Below are 19,707 nucleotides of genomic sequence, written 5' to 3'. Positions count from 1 at the left end.
AGATATCACCCCTTAATTGTCAGTTATATAAACCCAAATCTAGAAAGATGTTATAAACGCTCTAATGTATATTCATTTGCACAGAAATAAAAGCATTTTCCCTAGTGCCTGGCACAAACTGAAATTTTGTGTAACAGAATGGAAAGGATTTTATAAGTTAATGCCTTTAAAATGAGGAGATCACAATACATTTCTTAAATGATTTTCCAAGCTGGACTCTTATTTTAAAGTTTAGTTAATTCTCAATGCATAAACTTTGGTCCTGTGGTACAAAGATGTAAGAATCCTGCACCAAGTACTGCTCATTTTGCCTAAGGCACCAAGCAAAACTTGTGTCTAGCTTTGACAGTAACAGCAATTCCTTCTGTAGTAACAAGAAACTTATAATGGATGAAGGGCCTAGAGCACAAATCTTAGTAGTGTCTGAGGGAACTGGAGTTGTTTAACCTGGAAAAAAAAAAGGAGGCTCAGGGGGACGTTATCGCTCTCCACAACTACCTGAAAGGAAGTTGCAAACAGATTGGGTTCAGTCTCTTCTCTCAGGTAACAAGCAATAGGACAAGAAGAAATGGCCTCAAGTTGTGCCAGAAGAGGTTTAGATTGGATATGAGGAAAAATTTCTTCAGCAAAAGGGTGGTCAGGCATTCAAACAGGCTGCCCAGGGAAGTGCTTGAGTCATCAGTCCTGAAGGTATCTAAAAGATGACCAGATGTGATGCTTAGGGACACTGTTTAATGGTGGGTTTGGCAGTGCTGGATTAATTTGGACTTGCTGATCTCAGAGGTCTTTTCCAACTTAAATTATTTTGTCATTCTATGATATAAAATGAAAGTTAAAAATGTTTATTTTACCTGTTAGACTACTAGCCTAACATAACTAAGAACCATCCAAGAAAGTGTTACTTAGTGTTTGTTTTCCTTTTGTGATCCCAGCATAAGAGTTCCTCTGATTTCCTAAGAAAACTTGTATTCTGTAGAATGGGATGGACACTCTCCATCTGGAGAGTTGTAGACCCAATAAATAGCATGTAAAAGGACTATTAAGCTGCAGCTTGGACCTTGTCCATCACAAACCTCAGAGGAGTGTCACTGAAGACATGATAAAGAGACCAGGCAGCTTATCTTCTATATTCATAGTTTGTAGATAGGTGGGGATGCTGAAGGTATAAGAAGGTGGTTGAAAACTACACACCAGCAAGAATCAGTGATATGTTAGTACACATGATGATCTGAGGACTTCTTTAAAAACTGTGAGTAGCTCCTCTACTGAAAAATAAAGAGTGCAGAAACAGTGATACAATCCATCTCAGCTCCAAGTCATCCCTGTTTCAACATTATTTTTTAGAAGAGGTTCTACTCACCGGGGTCCCCAGAGAGTTCTATCTGTAGCTAGGAACTCTTCTGACTGATATTTTCAGGGTAAACAAGGTCTTTACAAAGAGATAATCATGGTCCTTCACAATCCTCTTTCTCTTTCACACTGCCTGACCTAAACAGTAAAGCCAAGATCCAGAAACTTTGCACGTTCTTGTTTCTGATGCACTTATTGTGCTATGTTCTTTTTCATGTGGTTTGGTTTGGTTTGGTTTGGTTTCTTAAATTAAAAAATGAGAGCTCTGTTTATTTTTACACAGATTTTTAAAGGCTGATTGTGGGTTTTACCTTCTTTGACAAAACACTGCAAAAGTTGTTTGTTTGGGGTTTTTTTCCAGGTCAGTTGGCTAAAAGAACTTTCAGTTCTCAGGAGGGATAAAGCTCTAGAAAATGTTTTTTCATTGAAAATCATTTTAGCTCATAAGCTATTCTTTCCTTATCTTGATGGGAGAAAAAGATCAGATTTCTAGATCAATAATGTTGAAAACAGCATCAACAGTGATCATCCTGGATGCGTGTTGTTTTCTGATGTTCTTTCATATCTGAGCATTTCCTCATGCTGTAAATATCAGTCTGACTTATACTCAGGATTCAACCTCACATCAGGCAATAGCAAAAAAATAGGGGCTGTTTAAATGCAGCAAGCCTTGGAAAAAACCCATTTTTTAAAAAATGCCACCCTGTCAAAACATTGAAGGAAAATATTGAAGTGTACCAGTGTGCTTCCAGTTTGTCTGTTGCTGAATGTTTTTTCTATTGAATAATCACATCTTCTAGGATCTGAAGCAGTGTTTCACTGTATGTAATGCATGCTTTAAGGCAAAAAAAAAAAAGAGATTGAAATTACCTGGAGAAAACCAAATCACTTTATTTCAAACACAAATTAGATTGATCTATCTTACCATTCTCCATAGATTTCATAAGCACATTACTTGTTGAAGTGGTATAAGGCATTTTATATATTACAGTAATTTGCATGAGTTCATTAAGCTGTGCTTTGTAAAGCTCTCTGACAGGGGCATTTGATGAATCCTTTCATGAACTGCATGGTTTCTTTACGCAGAGCAATCTGTTAAATCATGCCTTTGTCCTTCAGTTTGTCAGAATCAGTAAATGAAGCAGATGTTAATAACTGTGAGAGAGTTTGGGTTTTTTTGGTGTTTGCAGAATATGGGGTAACTGTGAAGGGCATGATGTGTTTGTAAAAGTGACAGCTGGTGTTATTAAAGACGGAAAGTCTGCTACAAGTGAAAACTTTCCCTGGCATCTTCTAGCAACTCTAGGAGGTTTTTTGGGACAGTCAGGTGGGTGATCATTTCTAAAATAAGTGTTGCTAATATTATGCACAGCAAATTGTGTGCTTGTACTTACACACAATTGTTCTTATCTTTGGTTGCAAATGTTCTGTCACAGAGCTATCTCAGCCATGCAATAATTCATAGCATTTCTCAGTAAATGTGTCATAAGAAATTCTCAGGTCAAAAATCCTTTGAGATGTGTATTTGAGCCATATAATTTAATGCATTACAGAATTAGTAGAATTTTATACCTGGTTGGTGTTTGAAGTTTACCTTTATGACATCACTTTTGCTGGATGTCACAGTTCAGTCCCTGTAATCTCCTTGTCATGAAGGTCACTTGGCTGAAGATGTTACAGCCAGGGTGGTTAATGTGCTTCATCTGTCAGGATGTGTGGTAAGGTGAGTGCTTGTAGTCAACTGTAGAGGTCTTTCAAGTGAAGGTAAAATGGGCAGCAGCTATGAATTGGGTAAGAAATGAAGGGCATAAGCAAGAGGTGAAGCACAACTTAGGGAATGTTTCAAGAGGCAGCAGAGGTGGCGGTACTGATCTCCTCTCTGGTGACCAATGATGGGATACAAAGACGTGGAATGAAGTTGCATCCAGGGAAGGTCAGACTGGACATTAGGAAAAGGTTCTTCACTGAGTGGATGGTCAGTCATTGCAACAGGCTCCTCAGGAAACTGGGCACAGCATCAAGCTTGTCACAATTCAAGGAAAGTCCGGACAGTGCTCTTAGTCATTGGGTCTAGATTTAGGTAGTCCTGTGAGGAGGAGAGTTGGGCTCAATGATTCTTACAGAGCCTTTCCAACTGTAGATTTTCTGTGTTTCTATGATTCTGTGGGGAAAAGCTGCTACCAGGCTAACTGATGAAGACGAATTTGTAGAGAAACTGGAGGACATTACTGTGAAAAAAATAAAGGAAAAACTTTGAGCCACCCTCTGCTCTTGCAGATTTTTATCAGTATTATCTAGTAAATAGCTCCCCCTCCTTCCAGAGGTGGTATTTGGCAGATTTTCACATTAACTTTATTGACATTCTCTTTGTGATTACTCTACATGTTATTGTGGAAATCTCTTCTGGGGAATTGAGTAGGAGATACAAAGGGTGGATGTAGTGGTGTTACTCCTGGCTTTGTGATTGAATCTGAGCTTCTAAGTCTGGCTTGTCTGCAGTTGACATCAACAGCAGGAATGGGAACATAGTGCATGGAATAAATAATCCTAGAAGTTGTCATGTTTGTAGCGATTGCCTGAAAATATGTTGAGAAGACCAGTGAGGGATTTCTGTTCTTGTTCTTGCACATGAAAGTAGGCAGCAGCTACAAATCAACGAACTGTTGCTTTTATAAGAAGAATTGGCAGAATCTTTCATGTTCTTGGTGAATAAAAAATCCTACTGCTTCTGTTTCTCAGAGTGAGGCTTATCTTTTCTGTCTGATTATCTTGCAAAGAATGAGCAGTGAAATAATTATCCATGCTGATATTTACATTTCATCTCTGCTTGAAATTATCAGCTCAGAGAAGGGAACAGAGAGAGTCTAGGACTCTCAGTGGTCTGAGCCTCTGGAGAAGAAAATGCCTGCTCTTTAGCTGGGGCACTTAGGTGCTCTCAGCCAGGTGACCACTGATATGTAGTTGGTGTAGAGTGTTCCATAACTGATTCTCTTCTCCTCCACTGGGAATCATGTTGTAGGTACCAGTAGTGCAGCTGCTGGGGAAAGCTTGGGCAAAACTGGGGAGGAGGAAAAGAGGCAACACTTTTTCTAAAATAGACTCTTAATTAGACTTAAGAGCTAGGGCTGCATAGCAGCCTTGTGTGAAATGGTGTTTCTTGTTGCAGAATGCAAAGATGCTAATGGTGCCACAGAAATACTCATACAGCACATAGTCATGATGGTGATTATGCAGAACAGAGATTGGACCAAGTCCATTTGAAGACATGAACATTCTTCATTTTTTTTTTCTTTTTCCTTTGTGTCTTGCCTTGGGCTGCTGAGGCTGTTGCTTTCCACCAATGAATCTTCGTCCTCCTTTTTGTTGTCTTAAGTACAGTATATTTATCAAATGCCTTACACTCAGAGTCACTGAGTGAGAATCACCAGGAAAATTTACTGTCTCTGGGACTAATTGTGATTAGGTGTTACATGTATCCTTACAAGAACATATGTGCAGAATTTCACACCTGTAACAGAACTGCCGTGTTCAGCATTTTTGGACAGTAAAGAAGTAATGCAGTTAATGATAGTCTTGATTTTTGTGCAGTTTCTGTAATCATGCCACTGTCTTGTTGCAAGCTAAAGGCAGAATATTGCTTAGATTTACACACGGATGCTTATGGTTTCCAAAATAATTTATATTTTCTGGTATGCCACTGGCAGTTTTTCATATTTAATATGGTGGGTTTGTTTTTCTTAATTGCATATAATTGTAGCAGAATTGCTATTTGAAAATTTGATATTTTTTTCAGAGTATTTTACTAATATTTCACTAGTGTGTAAGTTGCTTAAGAATCTAGACAATGTTACATACCTTAAATTTAACGTGCTATAAATTATCATGCCATCATTGTTATTACCCAGAATATTTCCCAGGCGATGCATAACTTCAGAAGTACCAGTTCAGACACTCATTTTTAAATAGAAAACTTGCACAATATTATTTTTTTTATTTTATGTGTTTAAGCCTTATACTTGTAATGACTTTAAATATATAATCTTTTTTTCAGATCTTGGATTCTGAACTTGAAGCAACTCTTGATTATATGCTTCTTGAAAATTCGAAAGTATCTGCAATAAATAGGTAAGTGTAGTGGATACCTTCATGGTTTGTGTTGGATGATTTGAAGTCTGTGAGTTTTATTGACAGTTTAATGCTGAACATCTAAAAGCTCTTGATAGATCTGAGTTGCCATGAATGGTACAGAATGATGGATCTTTATAGGCTGAATTTTCAATAGCACATGTTGTTTTTGTAGGGCAGAAAATGGGAAGAGTATGATGTTCACAGTAACTCAGAAATAAATGGGTAGCCAAACACACAAATTTAACTTCAGATGAACAAAAAGGTGAGTGTCTATGAGCAAGTAGAATTTTTGAAGATAAAATCAATGGGTTAGAAGAAGTAGCTCTACTCTTGATCCCTCCATACTTGAGGCTATGTTCTTCTGGCTTTACATCTGGGTTTCCTTTGGTTTTCTTCGCAACTGTTGAAGGTAGTAAAGGTACAACTGTAACTGAATACTAGGAAGAAAATGGACATAAAGGTAGAAAACTTGGGTACATTGAAGTTCCTGGAAATTTTCTCATATGTTTCAGTGAAACTAGTGTCTCAGTACAGTCATTTACAGAAAATATTCAGGCAATTTCAGAAATACATTCTTGCATATAACAAAGCAATTTTTAGGTAATTTATTTTTTAAAAGTCAGGTCACACTTTATGGTGCTTGAAACTCTGCTGATCTCCTCGCAATGGAGAAATATAAATGAGAGAAGATTTAGAAGTTTTTATTCTTTCCAAAGAGTTTATAGACCTAGACAACTTTTTTGAGTCTCAGCTTAAAAGAGTAAAATGTTTCTTGAATACATGGATGTAACAGTTAAACTTAACTTGATCTGTGTGAGAAGCTTGGAAGAGATTTACAACTGGGGAGAGATTGAATTCTTATGAATAAAATCCAGGAGCAGTTCTTGATGTAGAGGACTCTTCTGCAAAAATGGGTTTTGCAACAATTTGCTTATTCTGTAAGAATTAGAAAGCAGTGTATCTTCATAGTGTGCTTCACCTCTAGGTCCCAAGATATTTGGCAAAAGCTGGAGAAGAACCACTGTGTTAGTTTTATGTTTGGGTCAGCTACCTGCCTGGATCACTTAATGTCTCACTGCTAGATGATCTGGATGTTCAGATCTGTGTTCAGGCCTGTCAGAGTATTCTGTGTCTAATCATTTTTTCAGAATGTGTGCAAAAGATCTCAGTGTTTCTGATGTTTATGTTTTCCTAGTATTTCTTGTATCTGTTGGTATGCCCTTTTTACTCTCCTTTTTATCTATTTGCCTTTGTGGTACATTTCTTTGGTCTCATTTGTTCTGCTTTGTTTTCTCCTTTGCTTCTTTATTTTGTTTTTCCATGTTTTTTTGCCTTTTCCTCCTCCTCTTAATTCTTTTGCAGTCTCTGGAGATTGGCAGCAGTGAGACCTTACACAAGGAGGAGCTTCAGAAAAAAATTCATAGCAGATGAGCTTCCCTTTTACTGCCTCTCTAGAGAGCCTGCTGTAGAAGGCAACTTGCTGTCATTCCTGTAAATTTTCTTTTGCAGCCAGCACTGCTGGGTGTCCCCTTTGTGCCCTGTGAACATCTGTGTTGCAGCTTATGTCTGAACCCAACTGGAGAGCAAATGTGTGAATCTGCTTCTTATTTTGAGCAGGAAGCTGCTGCTATTAGTAGGACACGTGGCCTTGATTCACCTGCGACTTCTTAATCCCCAGCTGGGATCAAACCAGCCATCTGGTTTCTCCCCTCCCACCAGCCATGCCCTTGTCCATTGGGTAGCACATTTCTCTGCTTTCCTCAAGACACTGCACAGTGCCTGACAGTTGTCAGCATTCATTTTCTTGCTAAATGTTCTCCCAAAATGTGCAGAAAGGAGTAAGCACTGTAGGGCATAGCATATTTTACGTTCCTCCTGGAATCTTCTCCCTACAGGTACACAGTCATGCAGGCACCACCCTTCTACATAAGGAAGAAATCTTCAAGCCTTGAAATATTCAGGCTCAAGGGATGCTGGAGCAGAAGAGGAAGCTTCATTCCCAAGTCTGTGCAGAGGGTTCCAGGAAAAGTCAAGTATGGTTCTGTGCCAATTTTGGACACAGCACAAGACAACTTCTGGAGCATAAATTAGGAACTTAACCTCAGAGTTGCTTTAAGCAGCTTTTTACTTGAAAAAAAAAAAAGGGGGTGAAGAAAAGGATGCAGCACTGCTGCCCCATTTGTAAAAGTGCTATCCGACTTGGCTATGCTCAGGAGCGTTTGAAGCATGTAGGTGATGAACTGCAGTCTTTGTGGCATATGTGTGTCTCCAAGAGAAAAACAAAATCTGTTGTGCCAAGTTGACTTCATCTTTTGCTGGAAGGGCTGTTGAGACAAGCCTGGAAGGTGCAGAAACTTTTGTGAAAGATCAGGTGTGATAGCAGAGAGCAACTGTAACACTGCAGGGGAGGAAGCTGGAGTGTTTGAGGTCAGTCAAGTCAGCAACCATCAGCCGGCAAAGGAGCACAGCTGGTTTAACAAGAGAATTCACTAGTTTGACAACTTCGCTTCCTTAGATGTCTGGGTTGGAAGGACTCAGAATTAGCAAAACTTGCTGGCTGACATTAGCTGAAAAGGCTACCAGACAACCTTTTCCTTTCTTTTCAGTAAATGGTGAAAGTGTGTGTGAGTTTCAGAGCTTTTCAAGTCAGGTTGGAAAACGTCAGTCCTTTCCTTTTTGAAAGTAACCATCAAGGTAGTCCCAATGGGTGTGTCTGAATCCTGTGCAGGCAGTGGTCTGCCTTGTTCATTTGTGTATGCACTTGTTACAGGGGGAAAGGTTGGTCTGACTGATTGCACAGCTGCAAGTGCTAAACAGCTAAAATTTCTAAACAAGGAAGTCTGGTTCTCTTTAAATGTTGGCGAACAGATATCTATCTTCCATCTGCGGCAGCCTATGCCAAACAGAAGAAGAACTGCAAAATTTGTGTTCTGAAACCTCTGAGGAATAAATGGCATGCTCCAACTTCTGTTGTTTTAAACTACATAGAAATCTGAAACATTAAACACATAAAGTAACGTTAAATTGTGACAAGCAGTCAGAAACTGGGAAGTGCAATTGGAATGGTTGTTCACCCTCTGTCCGTGGAACAAAGCCCTGGCACAGGGCATGGAGCATTTTAGCACTGCTGCAAGGGCATTGCTGTTGATTGACAGCAGGAAGCAGTTACTCACTGTGGGGGCAAGTCCCTTGGCTGTCCCCTGCAGCTGGGTCACACAATGTGTCGCGTGGTCTGATGTAGGGGCCAGGAAGGTGGTTGGTAATCTTGCAGGTGTATATGGCTCACAAGGCCCCTCCAGAGGTGCAGAGTGAGTTACACCATGTTCAGAAGTGACACCTGGAAGGTGGACACTGAATACATGTCATATACCAACTAAGCAAAATAGTCTTCTTCAAAGAAAAAGAGCATATTCCGATCAGACAAAGAACTTACAGATACCAATTGAATTGTCTGAATTCTAGAATGAGTTTTTTTGAAAAACATGAATATTTTACCTTGTCAGAAGCACTTTCAAACTGCCTTTGTGCTTAGTATTGTTGTCAGGAAAAAGTCATGTATGGATCTTCTTTTCTGTAACTAGTTGCCTTGGTTTAAATGCAGATATTGGGAAGAGAACTCAAATAAAAGGAACTCTCTCCCCTTTTTATTCTCCCTCCGCTAATATAGAGAGACAGAAAATGCAAGCAGGTTGTAAGTGAAAAAATAACAGTTTACTAACAAAGAAAAATAGTAGCACCACAAAGATACAAGGGAAAGAGCAGCTTATCCACCATAAAAGGACTTCACTGCATCACATGGTCCCCTGGGCATGAAGGGGAAAAGAATGGCAGAAAGTCCTCCCTGCTACCACCCTTGTCCACTGAACAAAACAAAAGAAAACAATGGGAGAACAGAGGCAAAAGCAAAAACCCAGGAAAACTGCACCACCCATAAAGAGCCACACTACCAAAGAGGCCACTCCACGCCACCTGGTTAGGTTCTGGTCTAAATTGCAGCAGTGGTACCAGTTTGGAATCTCTTTGTTCCCTGCCACATATTGGCTCACTTGGCTTGGCTGGGCTGTGGGCCGTAGCCATTTGATTCACTTTTACTCTCTCCAATTTGGTGGTCCTGGCACTGGCAGGGGTTCTGGCCCAGGCAGTGGTTCTGTGCAGTGAGTAGGCAGTGGCAGCACTCTGGTGATGGTCCAGCGGTGGTGGTCCTGAGTGGGCTATAGGGGCAAGGCAGTGGGTCCCAGCTTTGCTTGTGTCCCCATGAGGCAGTGACTGTTTCCAGTGGCAGCTGAGACCCCAGAACAACTTCTACTTGCAGAAAAACCCTGCTCCCTCCAAGTCCCTGTGCTGGGTGGGGTGTGCCCCCCTTCAGATGCTGTAATGGTATGAATATTCTTTGGTATAGCTCTCTTCCCTGGCTTGTAACCACAACACCAGTACAGAAGGACTCCACCCTTATCCTAGCACTGTTTCATAGAAAAGTCTCTCTGGACACTGTTGGCTCATGTGCAGCTGCTGTCAGCCAGCACCCCCAGGTCTTTTTCCATGGGGCAGCTTTCACCTACTCTTCCCCAAGCCTGTAGCACTGTATGGGATTGTTGTGATACAAGTACAGGACCCATCACTTGGTCTCGTTGAACCTCATACAATTGTCCTTGGCTAATCAATCTAGCCTGTCCAGATCTCTCTGCAGAACCTTCCTATCTGCTCCAACAGATCAACCCTCCCACTCAACTTGGCCTCCTCTGCAGAGGATGCACTCGATCCCCTCATCCAGACCATTGATGACAATAAACAGAACTGGTTCAGTCAATTAAACGGAGGTGTTTTGTCTATTCTTGTTCTTACTTGAGGCTGCATCCAAAAAAAGGACGTTAATGCTCTCAGTGAGCTTTGAATCAGCCTCATGGAGCATGGGAAATAAAGCAGGACTGTACATCAGTCAATATGAACTCAGCAGTAGCAATTTGATTTGGTTTGGGAAAGTGTCAGCTTTCAGCAATTCCCTGTTCATTTTTAATTTGCTTCCCTGTCTAGGCACTGTGTTGTATTTAGTAATGTGCACTGCAGCTATTGTCCTTTCTGTTTATCAGTTATGCTAAGAAGTTACGTTTAAAGCTGTTTCACTTTTCTGAATTGGTGTGTTGTTGCAACTGGTTGTCTGCCTTTGCAGATTTAGGAAACATGTGCTTACATGTGTGTAAATGTGTGTTTACACGGACACTACTTTGATACCTGGAAACTTGGGAGCAGCTTCCTTTAATTGACTGAACAAATTGTGGCTAAGTCAGGCTGCTAAATGTGCTGTATGCTACCAAGTAACACATGGTGTTATTAATTGAGGATGTCAATAACATATTACAGAACTGTCAGGTTTAAAAAATAAAGGACTAATAAAGAGCTTTGAAATGGTCTTGTTGAAGATTGGTTACTGTTTATAGCACCACTAATTCTGAACACAAGTTTAACTCCCAAGTGCAAGAAAGCAAAGAAAAATGAAGGCACCTTTTCTGGTTAAATGGATTAACGAATCTGAGCATGGAAGAAAACAGCAGACCTCTTAAGATGTGAGTGTGTTTGTCCACGTTACACTACTCACCTAGCTGGCTGGCACCTGTAGGGATATTTTCTGTAGATCTCCTAAACCTCTACTGCAGAGTCACTGCCTGTCACTACATCTCGTGCGTTCGCGGGGTAAAGATGGTTAATGTCTAAGTAGCGATTTTTAGTTTGAACACTCAAGAAACCAATGGCAACAGTGAAGAAATGGATACATCCTACTGTTGATTCTGTTATGCCATTTTACTGCATTTACTTGAGGAAAATGTTTCCAAATTGGAGATGCAGTTGAACACTCATGTGGTGCTTTCAGTATAGATAGTAATGCTTCCTGTCCCTGTGCATCCCGGAGAGGTGTATCCCTTTTCATTGGATCTATAATCCTACCAGCACATAAACTGTGTGTGGTAGGCAAATGTAGCAACATGCAAACGAAGTATCCTTGTTTTGTCAAGGCAAAATACTAGGCATGGAGTATCATAAATTGATCCCAAGAGGACAGACCTAGAATATAAACTGTAGTGATTTAAATATATATGTGTTATAATTGTATTGCACACTTTACAACAATTTGTATTGTATTACAGCTGACAAAGTATTTTAAGTTCTAGTAACTAACTAATGTAAATAGTGTTAATATTTTCCCCATATTTTTAATTACATTTATTGCTCTGTGTATTAATAACTGTTCAGTGTCAGAGCCCAAGCTGTAGCTGCCAGTAATCCACAAGCAACTTGTCTGCATATTCAAAATATGAAACTGAAGAGTAATTGCCCTTTTTGGAAATGCATATCTTCACAGCTTAAATTTTGCATAGAAAAGCCCACTGTGTTACCTAAACATTGTCATGTTCAATATCAAAACTAGTGCTAATAGAATGTCTTTCAGAAATGAAGAAAACATTGTGCCAAGAGATCAGAAGACATCTGATGAAAAATAAATGAATAGCTCACATTAGCTAGGAATTGTGACTTATTTTCAAATAAAGCTTAAGTTTTGAAAAAAAGATGTTTCCTGCCTTTGAAAATAGCATTTTTCAGAGCTAAAGCAGGAACATGCAGTGCGATTTTTTGTTTTGTAATGTGATTTAATTGGGCTGAGAAAGCGACACTAAGAAGCATTTGAGGATTTACTGAATTTTTCAAACAGGAGCTATTTTTTTTTTGAAAGTGTCCTTAGTAATAATCTCTCTGCTTTAGTATCTTGTGTACTTTAGCATTTCTATTCTTAGAAACAAAGCAAATTGATATTTCAGCATAAAACTTCAATTGAAGAAAGTATCCACTTCTTCCTTTTTTATTTTTTTTCCTGTGGTTATGATACTGTATTTGTGTTATCCTCCAGCAAGGAGTTCAGTATTTAATACAGTTGATGTTTTGAAATTTTTCAAACCACTGGCCTTTGTAAGGGCTGCAGAGTGAAGACTCAGATCCAGCTTAATATTGCAGAGGAACACTGAATTATCCAGTGAAGAGCAAAGGTTGATTAAATTCACAAAATAAGGTGAATCATAGTTTTCTAAATATGTCACTCAACCTAAAATTAACTCAATTATTTACTAGTCACATACATGCTAATGAATCCTGACAATCTCAGTTGACCTGCTGCAATGAACTTTGCTGCCACATAATATCATTTCCTCTGTATTTTCACTGAAAAGGGTGATTCTAGCATTTATCACATGCAAAGCAAAAATGCTTGAGTATTTTATTGTTTTTTTTAATACCTGCAATTCTGGGGTGCTAGCAAATTAATTACATTTAATTAGTAAGGCTATAAAAGAGGTGCTTCTTTTTGTGAAAGTGCTTCCTGTGTGAAAGAGATTTCAAGTGTGATAGTGATGAAAGTGGCTTCTTCTAAGTCAGTATCAATGATACAGTTTCAAAAATAAAATTGATGTTATTGTTTTGCAAAATGTGACAAAATTATAAAGCTTTAAGACTAATATGATAAATATGATTTATTATTATTTCTAAAGTTAGCGTCACCTTGGAATGGCATTTTTAGTGATGTGTTACCAGTAGCTAGAAGAAATTTGTTAGTTAGCCAGAATCATAAATGAGTTTATCTACTTTCTTACTAAATACAAAAATATATTATTTAAATAAAAATGTGATTATTCTGAATTTGAACTTGAGTAACAGATGAATTTCCAAAAGGCTGCCTTGGATTATGAAATGGTATTGCTCTTTCCCTTTCCAGGGTTTTTGCCTAAAAGCTTTACAGAATCCTGGGTGAAAATCATCATTGATCCAGAAAATAGACATCACTGTAGCATCCACATGGGTAGGACACAACAACTGAAAAGATTCTGGCCTACGGTTATTTTTGTCAGGCAAATGAAGATAGATAAAGATATGGATATATGATATTTAAAGCTGCTGGGCAGTGATAGGCTCTTTGCAGACAGCTGCATGTTCAGCCTCTTTTGCTAGAATGGCTAAGTGGCTAATTAAGTGGACATGTCAGGTCTCTGTATGCCCTTAGGGAGAAGACTGCTGTGTCTCAGCTTCCTGTGGAAGTTTTGGGAGGGAGAGACAGGTTTGAAGCTGCAGCAATCTCATTGTGAGATGTGGTGCTGGTTATGAGATGAGCTTGCTAGAACCCACTTTACAGGATTTTAGTCAGTGGCTGCTACCCACAATGAGACATAAAAAGTTAAAAAACAATGAAAATTTTTGAGAACTGAAATTAAGGCATCACATTTATTTGAATTTCTTTCTGGGTTGTTCCAGATTGTTACTGAATTTGAAGGCTGTTTGCTTATGTTTTTGTGGGGTTTTTTTTTAAATAATTTCCATTATTTTCTTACTTGATTCATATAGTGACGTCGTCTATGGTGACCAAACAGTTGTTTCCGTGGTGACAAATTGCAGTGTTATAAGCATGCTTGTATGAATTGGGTAAGAAAAACAGCACAAAAATAAAGGGAGAAAATTTCCTTGCAAAAGTAACCCAGAAATATTTGGTAAAAGTTTGCTGGAAAATGGCTTGGAAATAAAAAAGTTATTTTAACAGAGGTGAGTCTTCATTATACCCAAAAACTCCAGCATGGCTGGTTTTATAGTGAAGTACAAAGGGATCTGTCCACATCTGGTAACATCAGCCACCTGGGGAATGCTTAAAATACTTGAGTAACTCCATTATAGGAATGAATTAATTTAACTGCAATTAAAAAGAAAAGGTAGCTTCTTGCCCATCCTCTAAAATATGTCAACCAGCATCACAACTCATTGTGATTAAGGTCTATGTCCCTAATAAATTGCATCTTAAAAGGATCTTGAGTACTTCTGTTATGTCACAGATTCAGTTTTGATTTCATACTGGTACAAGCCAGGAGCTCAGCCACTGAAGATGATGAAGTTGCCTCAGGCCTATGCAAATATAGGTGAAATGTAACTTATGTTCTCTTTAGGGAAAAAGTAACATATGTTTAAATTTAGGATGTCACAGATTGTCGGAATTGATTCACAATATCTAGCATGGAGGAAGTCCTGCCAGAAATGGATTTGTAAAGAGCATCAACAAGCCACTGATAATGCTTTGACAACTGATGGTTTTAATGTTGTTTGAATGTACGGAATGTCTGGTAAAGTGTCTTTTTGCAAAGTCCCTGCTTCTTCTTCCCAGAATACCCTGTAATCTCAGGATCTGGAGGAAGGTTGCGACATCACGTTACCTGAACCCCTCTCCTACTGAATGTAAATCCCCTTACTCCCATTGGCCCAGAGCCAAACTCCCCTCTTGTCTCTTATTGGTGGGTCCATATAAACCCCTGACCACGAATAAATGCTCTCTTTGTTCTTCTCCCTCTCTGGGTGGTCTTTGTGTGTCCTTCTCAAGGGGCTCCCAGGGACCACATGGCCAGGGAAGGCAGGGAGCACATTGTCTCCTAGGTTATGGAATAACCTCCAGGACTAGGAGAATCATCATGCCATTGCAGACTGCATCCAGACAACACACAGCACCAACGAGGCAGAAAGAACCCCCAAAAGGATCACCAGATGATACTGTTATATGGTGTACTGTATCATCATGGATTTAAATGTATTTTGGGGTATGTGGTATAATGCCAAAAAGACTTTAGATACATACTGTGACAATATGAATTAATTCCACTCCTGTCATGACAATTCTCGGTGGGAATATCGTGCCCTGCCTGGGCTCAGACGTTATTTCCAATAAGTATGGAAATAATGGCTTACAGTCCTGCAAAGTGTTAGGGAATCTCAAGGGAAATCTCATCAGATTATGTGATAGGTTTGAAATTAGTTCATGTCCCAACTGTATTTACACAACATACAATTGCCTCTCTGATGGCTTATAAGGAATGGTAAATGCTACTGTCCTAAATCAGTGAGGGAACTTGCTTCAATATGCTCTCTTGGTATAGACTAGGTTTTTTTCTGAGTTTTACAGAAAGTACCGGCAACTTAGAAAATGGTTATATAATTTTCTTACCCTGCAGATGTATTGTTGTCTGGTTTGTAGCCTCATTATGCCACATCATCATCTTTCTTGCACTTCTCTTTGTCTCCAGTTCAGCAGACGTGAATTTTCATGTTATTCTTTTGAAAATCTGAAAGGGAAAAAATTGTTCTGAACTTCTTCTAGTGTGGGTATGACACAGCTATAAATCCATCCATCCATCCATCCATCCATCCATCCATCCATCCATCCATCCATCCATCCATCCATCCATCCATCCATCCGTCATTCCTAAATTTCTCTTTGGTGAAGATGTCTAGACCCTTTGCATTCTGGTTTGGGATTGTGCCGGACTTTGCCTTGTCGGGTGTGCAGAGCTGTGTCATGTTATGCCAGAGGAACAAGGGATTATCATCCATGGAAGAATATACACTTTACCATACTTGTAAGTAGTGAATATCTCAAGAAGCTTATGATGAATTTGCCAGCCTATGGGTTGAGTTTCCTGAATCCTGCCTGTTCTGGGGGCCGTAAGCTTAAAGCTCAAATATGAATCCTTGCAAGATTTTAAGCATGCAGAAAATACCTTCTCTGGTCAAGAGGTCTTAAAAGGATTAGAAGAGGAATGGTCTTCTTCAGAGCTCTACTTCTACCCTAAAGTTTGAATACCAGCACTAAGTATTTTTGGAGGCCCAAGACAAAAGGGAAGTTAGCACCATATGAGATGTGCATGGGCTGGTAGCCTGGACTAGACCTTTACTTTTTTTAAAGCGAAGTAGTTTTGATGCTGCTTTTGAGAACCTGGAAATAAAACAGAGGAGATACTGTGCACATCTCTGCAGCTTCTCTCTCCTCTCCCTGATTTACCTTCCTTTGTATTGGGCTTCCACATTTAGCTCCCAGTCTTCCCTGGGGCTTTCTTCGCATTGTAAAATCCATGCTTCCTCCAAAAGGTTTTCTTTGTTCCTTTATAAATTCTTTTGTTTCCTTGAAGATTCAACAATACAGTGAAGACCCTCTAGGATCTTTTCTGTTGACCTTTTCTTCTTCCCCAGTAAACTCTGTATAGACAGTCTTCTTTATTTCCTTACTTTATGTGCTTGCCTTTACTCTTAATAGATCTCATTTCTCTTAAGAAAACTCATCTCTCCTTTTCCTTCCAATAGCCACTAGCAGTAGCAGGCAAAGGGTTGATTGTGCAACCTACTTTTCATCTCTTTGCAGATTTGTTACATTTATGTAAACATTTGATATGGTGGTTGGTTTTGGTTTGCTATAAACTCTTATTCAACTTAAAGCTTCTTTTTTTCCCTTCCATTTTGATCGACTGTTTGATCAGTGTATCAGCAGTCACATCTGGCACAAGTGTCAAAATGCAGTAGATTATCTGTCTGCCTCTAATTAATCATATAGAAGGGAAAACAAGAGAAAACCCACATAATAATTTATTTCCTCTGATACTAATGCCTATAGATTCCAGTCATGTCTATCAGCTTATATGCCCCATCTGAATATATAGTAAAACTCCTCTTTTATCTGATAGGTACAAATACAATCACCTTTATTTCTACTTCTTATTATTCATGGTAGCTGGATTTTGTATGTCATTTGGAATTCTACTGTTCTGTCCTATTTATCTGGAAAGGAGAATGGACTGTATAGCTCTTTATTCCTTGCTTTGAGGAGCCAAAGGAGTTAGGATGGGGCTTGCACCATCCAAAGAGCCAAACACTAAATTCTGATCGATCAGTCATGAAGATGACCAAAAGTGAAACATAGATTTGTGATAAGTCTGCTGCTGACAGCACAAATATAAGACAGTGATGTTGCAGCAAGAGGATCTGAGCAATCGTTATGACTTGTACTGATGTATGAGATGGAAAGAAATCAGATTGTTTCAGAATCAATGTTGGGTTTGTAAGTGGCAGTCTAGAGAAAAACAGTTGTTATTATCTATCAAGCAAACTGGTTTTCAATTGAATTGTTTGGGCTTTTTTTAACTTTATGTGCCAAGAAATTGTTAATATAAGTACATTTCTTCTGAAGCATGGAAAATATGAACCTGAATAGTGTATGGTACTTTAAAATTATGTTTAGCATAGAGGTATTTATCTATTTGTCATGCGGAAGAAAAATTAATAATCTTCTTTGTGCACCAAAACTTTTGCACTGAATGTTTTCTGAAATTTCATTAGGTAGAAGCCCTACGGAAGCTGTGCTGTTCAAAACATTTTTCTTTTCGTGTATTGTAATGCATGTTTGTTCAAACAAAGAAATGCTTATCTGTTGAAAAGATAGCAGTGATAAATTGCTTCAGCTTTCATGCTTACCTACTGTTTTCCATTTGGCATTAAATTCCTAGTTGAATCCCAGAGGCAGATATGTCTGAATTCAGAAAGTTACCTTGATGCCTTTCTTAGCCAGCCCCTGTGGCCTGATGATAAAAAAAGGAAATTTAGTCATCTGAAGAACCATTTTTCTTAAATAGTTTAAATCTCACTAGATACCAAAAGGATTGCAATTTTAACCATTTTCTCTAAACTGTATTAATTTTCAGAGGATGTACAGGACCTCCACCTTTACTGTCACAACAACAGCACTTTAGATATCAACAGTTTAACTATCTGTTGAATCTAAATAGCATGCAAATTGAGCTTTCTATACTCACCCTATCTCATTATGGGTAATGTTGCATATGCTCTGTTAATCCTTTTGAAAAATTGACTCCTGAATGACTTTCTTTTACTACTCTAAATCATATCTTCATGTTTGGGTTTTTTTCTGTCATTGACTTTTAAGTTCAAGGGTCTGTTTTATTTCTCATCAGAAAACAAATTTCTCTGTATGCTTAACATGAACTATTCCAGGGTCGTGTTTTCCATTTTAATGGAGGTTCATCACACTCCCCTGCCTTCTCCTCACTGAGGAAGTGATATTTATGCAATGCACAGTGGGAGCATACAAAACCAGAAGGGTTACAAAACAGTTCAAAAAGCTCAGAGACAACATGACTTAAGTTAGCTCTATTAGCATATCTGAATGTGTAAGAAAGAGTAAATGTGAACCCTTGCCTCATTTTCTAGTCTTTATCATGTGTCAGTTAATAGAATAATTGTTATTTCCAAAATATCAACGTTGACTCTCAAGTAGGAGGTGCTGTGTATCTTAGCTGGCTCTTGAGGTGTTGTCTCTTCATCTACATTTTAGCTGATCCATACTGGATTCCCTCTGAAGGAGTGTAGACATCTGCTTGTGAAAGAGATAAAGTTTCTCATGCTGCTTTAGGAGGAGAATTTCCTGCCATGGCATGAGCAAACATGCACTTCTACAAGCAGTGAACATCAGTGTGTGCCAGTTTCTTCCTGGTAAGTGTGAAAGGAGCCTGAGCTGACTGGGTTTAATGTGAACAGTGATACTTTGTCTCATAAGACCAATTCATGGTGTCCAGAGATTCCTGCCTGCTAATTTTTCTTTTTATAGGCCAAGATTCTCCAGGGCAATTTTACACCAGTGTTTCTGTCACTGCTCTTCCTCTTGTACCGTCTTCTGATTTGGACTACAACTGAGGCTGTCTTTGCACACTTCTGCTCAAAACATCTGAAGTCTTGTGTTTTGGTATGGAGGAACACAGGTCTACCAACTAAAGCCTAGAGTTCAAATGTTTGGACATTTCTTCCTTGCTCTCTCACAAACTCATCCCCTGACTTGCCACTGTCTCTTATGTGGGAACACTGATAGTGATGGCTGCTCATGTACTAGAATAGAACAGTTCAGTTGGAAGGCACCTACAATGGTCTTCTAGTCAAACTGCCTGACTACTTCAGGGCTGAAATGTTGATATAGTGCTACATAAGCCAAGATATGGGACATCTTCTTGTAAGGTAAAATTCTGCTAGGGTCAATAAAGTGCTTGTTATTAGAATTATTATTAATATCACTACTATTATTTTTCTGCATTCCAAATGGATCCTCTGCATTCCTAAAGTATTATTTTCAGTATTAAATCCTACCAGGAAAGGTGTTCTTTTAAGTAATGAATGTCAAGGATATTTAGTATCTTTCAGAGCTTTCTCTACAGCATAGACAATATTACTGTTACTTTGGGGCCATCAAAATTCAAGCCCTTCACATGTGGAAGAGCTGTCTGACAAAATGATTTTGAAAATGCTACTTCAGATTAAAAGTAGCAGAAAAAATTGTCCCCAGGATGGTATTATCTGCATGTAGCCAGCAGTTTAACAATGAGC

The 19,707-nt window shown here is 38.9% G+C and overlaps 1 protein-coding gene across 8 annotated transcripts in view; it reads left to right on the top strand.

The window, feature by feature from the left end:
* Nucleotides 1-19,707, top strand: part of ENOX1 (ecto-NOX disulfide-thiol exchanger 1) — a 362,626-nt gene that overhangs the window by 74,631 nt on the left and 268,288 nt on the right. For 6 of the 8 annotated variants that reach the window (XM_071550707.1, XM_071550726.1, XM_071550658.1 and 3 more), the window contains exon 2: nucleotides 5,402-5,475. The gene's annotated coding sequence lies outside the window, so the exon portion shown is untranslated. Of the gene's footprint in view, nucleotides 1-5,401; nucleotides 5,476-5,685; nucleotides 5,741-18,751; nucleotides 18,826-19,707 lie in introns of those variants that run through there. The other 2 variants (XM_071550698.1, XM_071550689.1) reach the window with 2 other exon arrangements.

The sequence above is a fragment of the Pithys albifrons genome, chromosome 1, assembly GCF_047495875.1.
Source record: "Pithys albifrons albifrons isolate INPA30051 chromosome 1, PitAlb_v1, whole genome shotgun sequence".
NCBI classification, from domain to species: Eukaryota; Metazoa; Chordata; class Aves; order Passeriformes; family Thamnophilidae; genus Pithys; species Pithys albifrons.
Note: the sequence above shows the minus strand (reverse complement) of the source record. Positions and strands in the feature narration are given on the sequence as shown.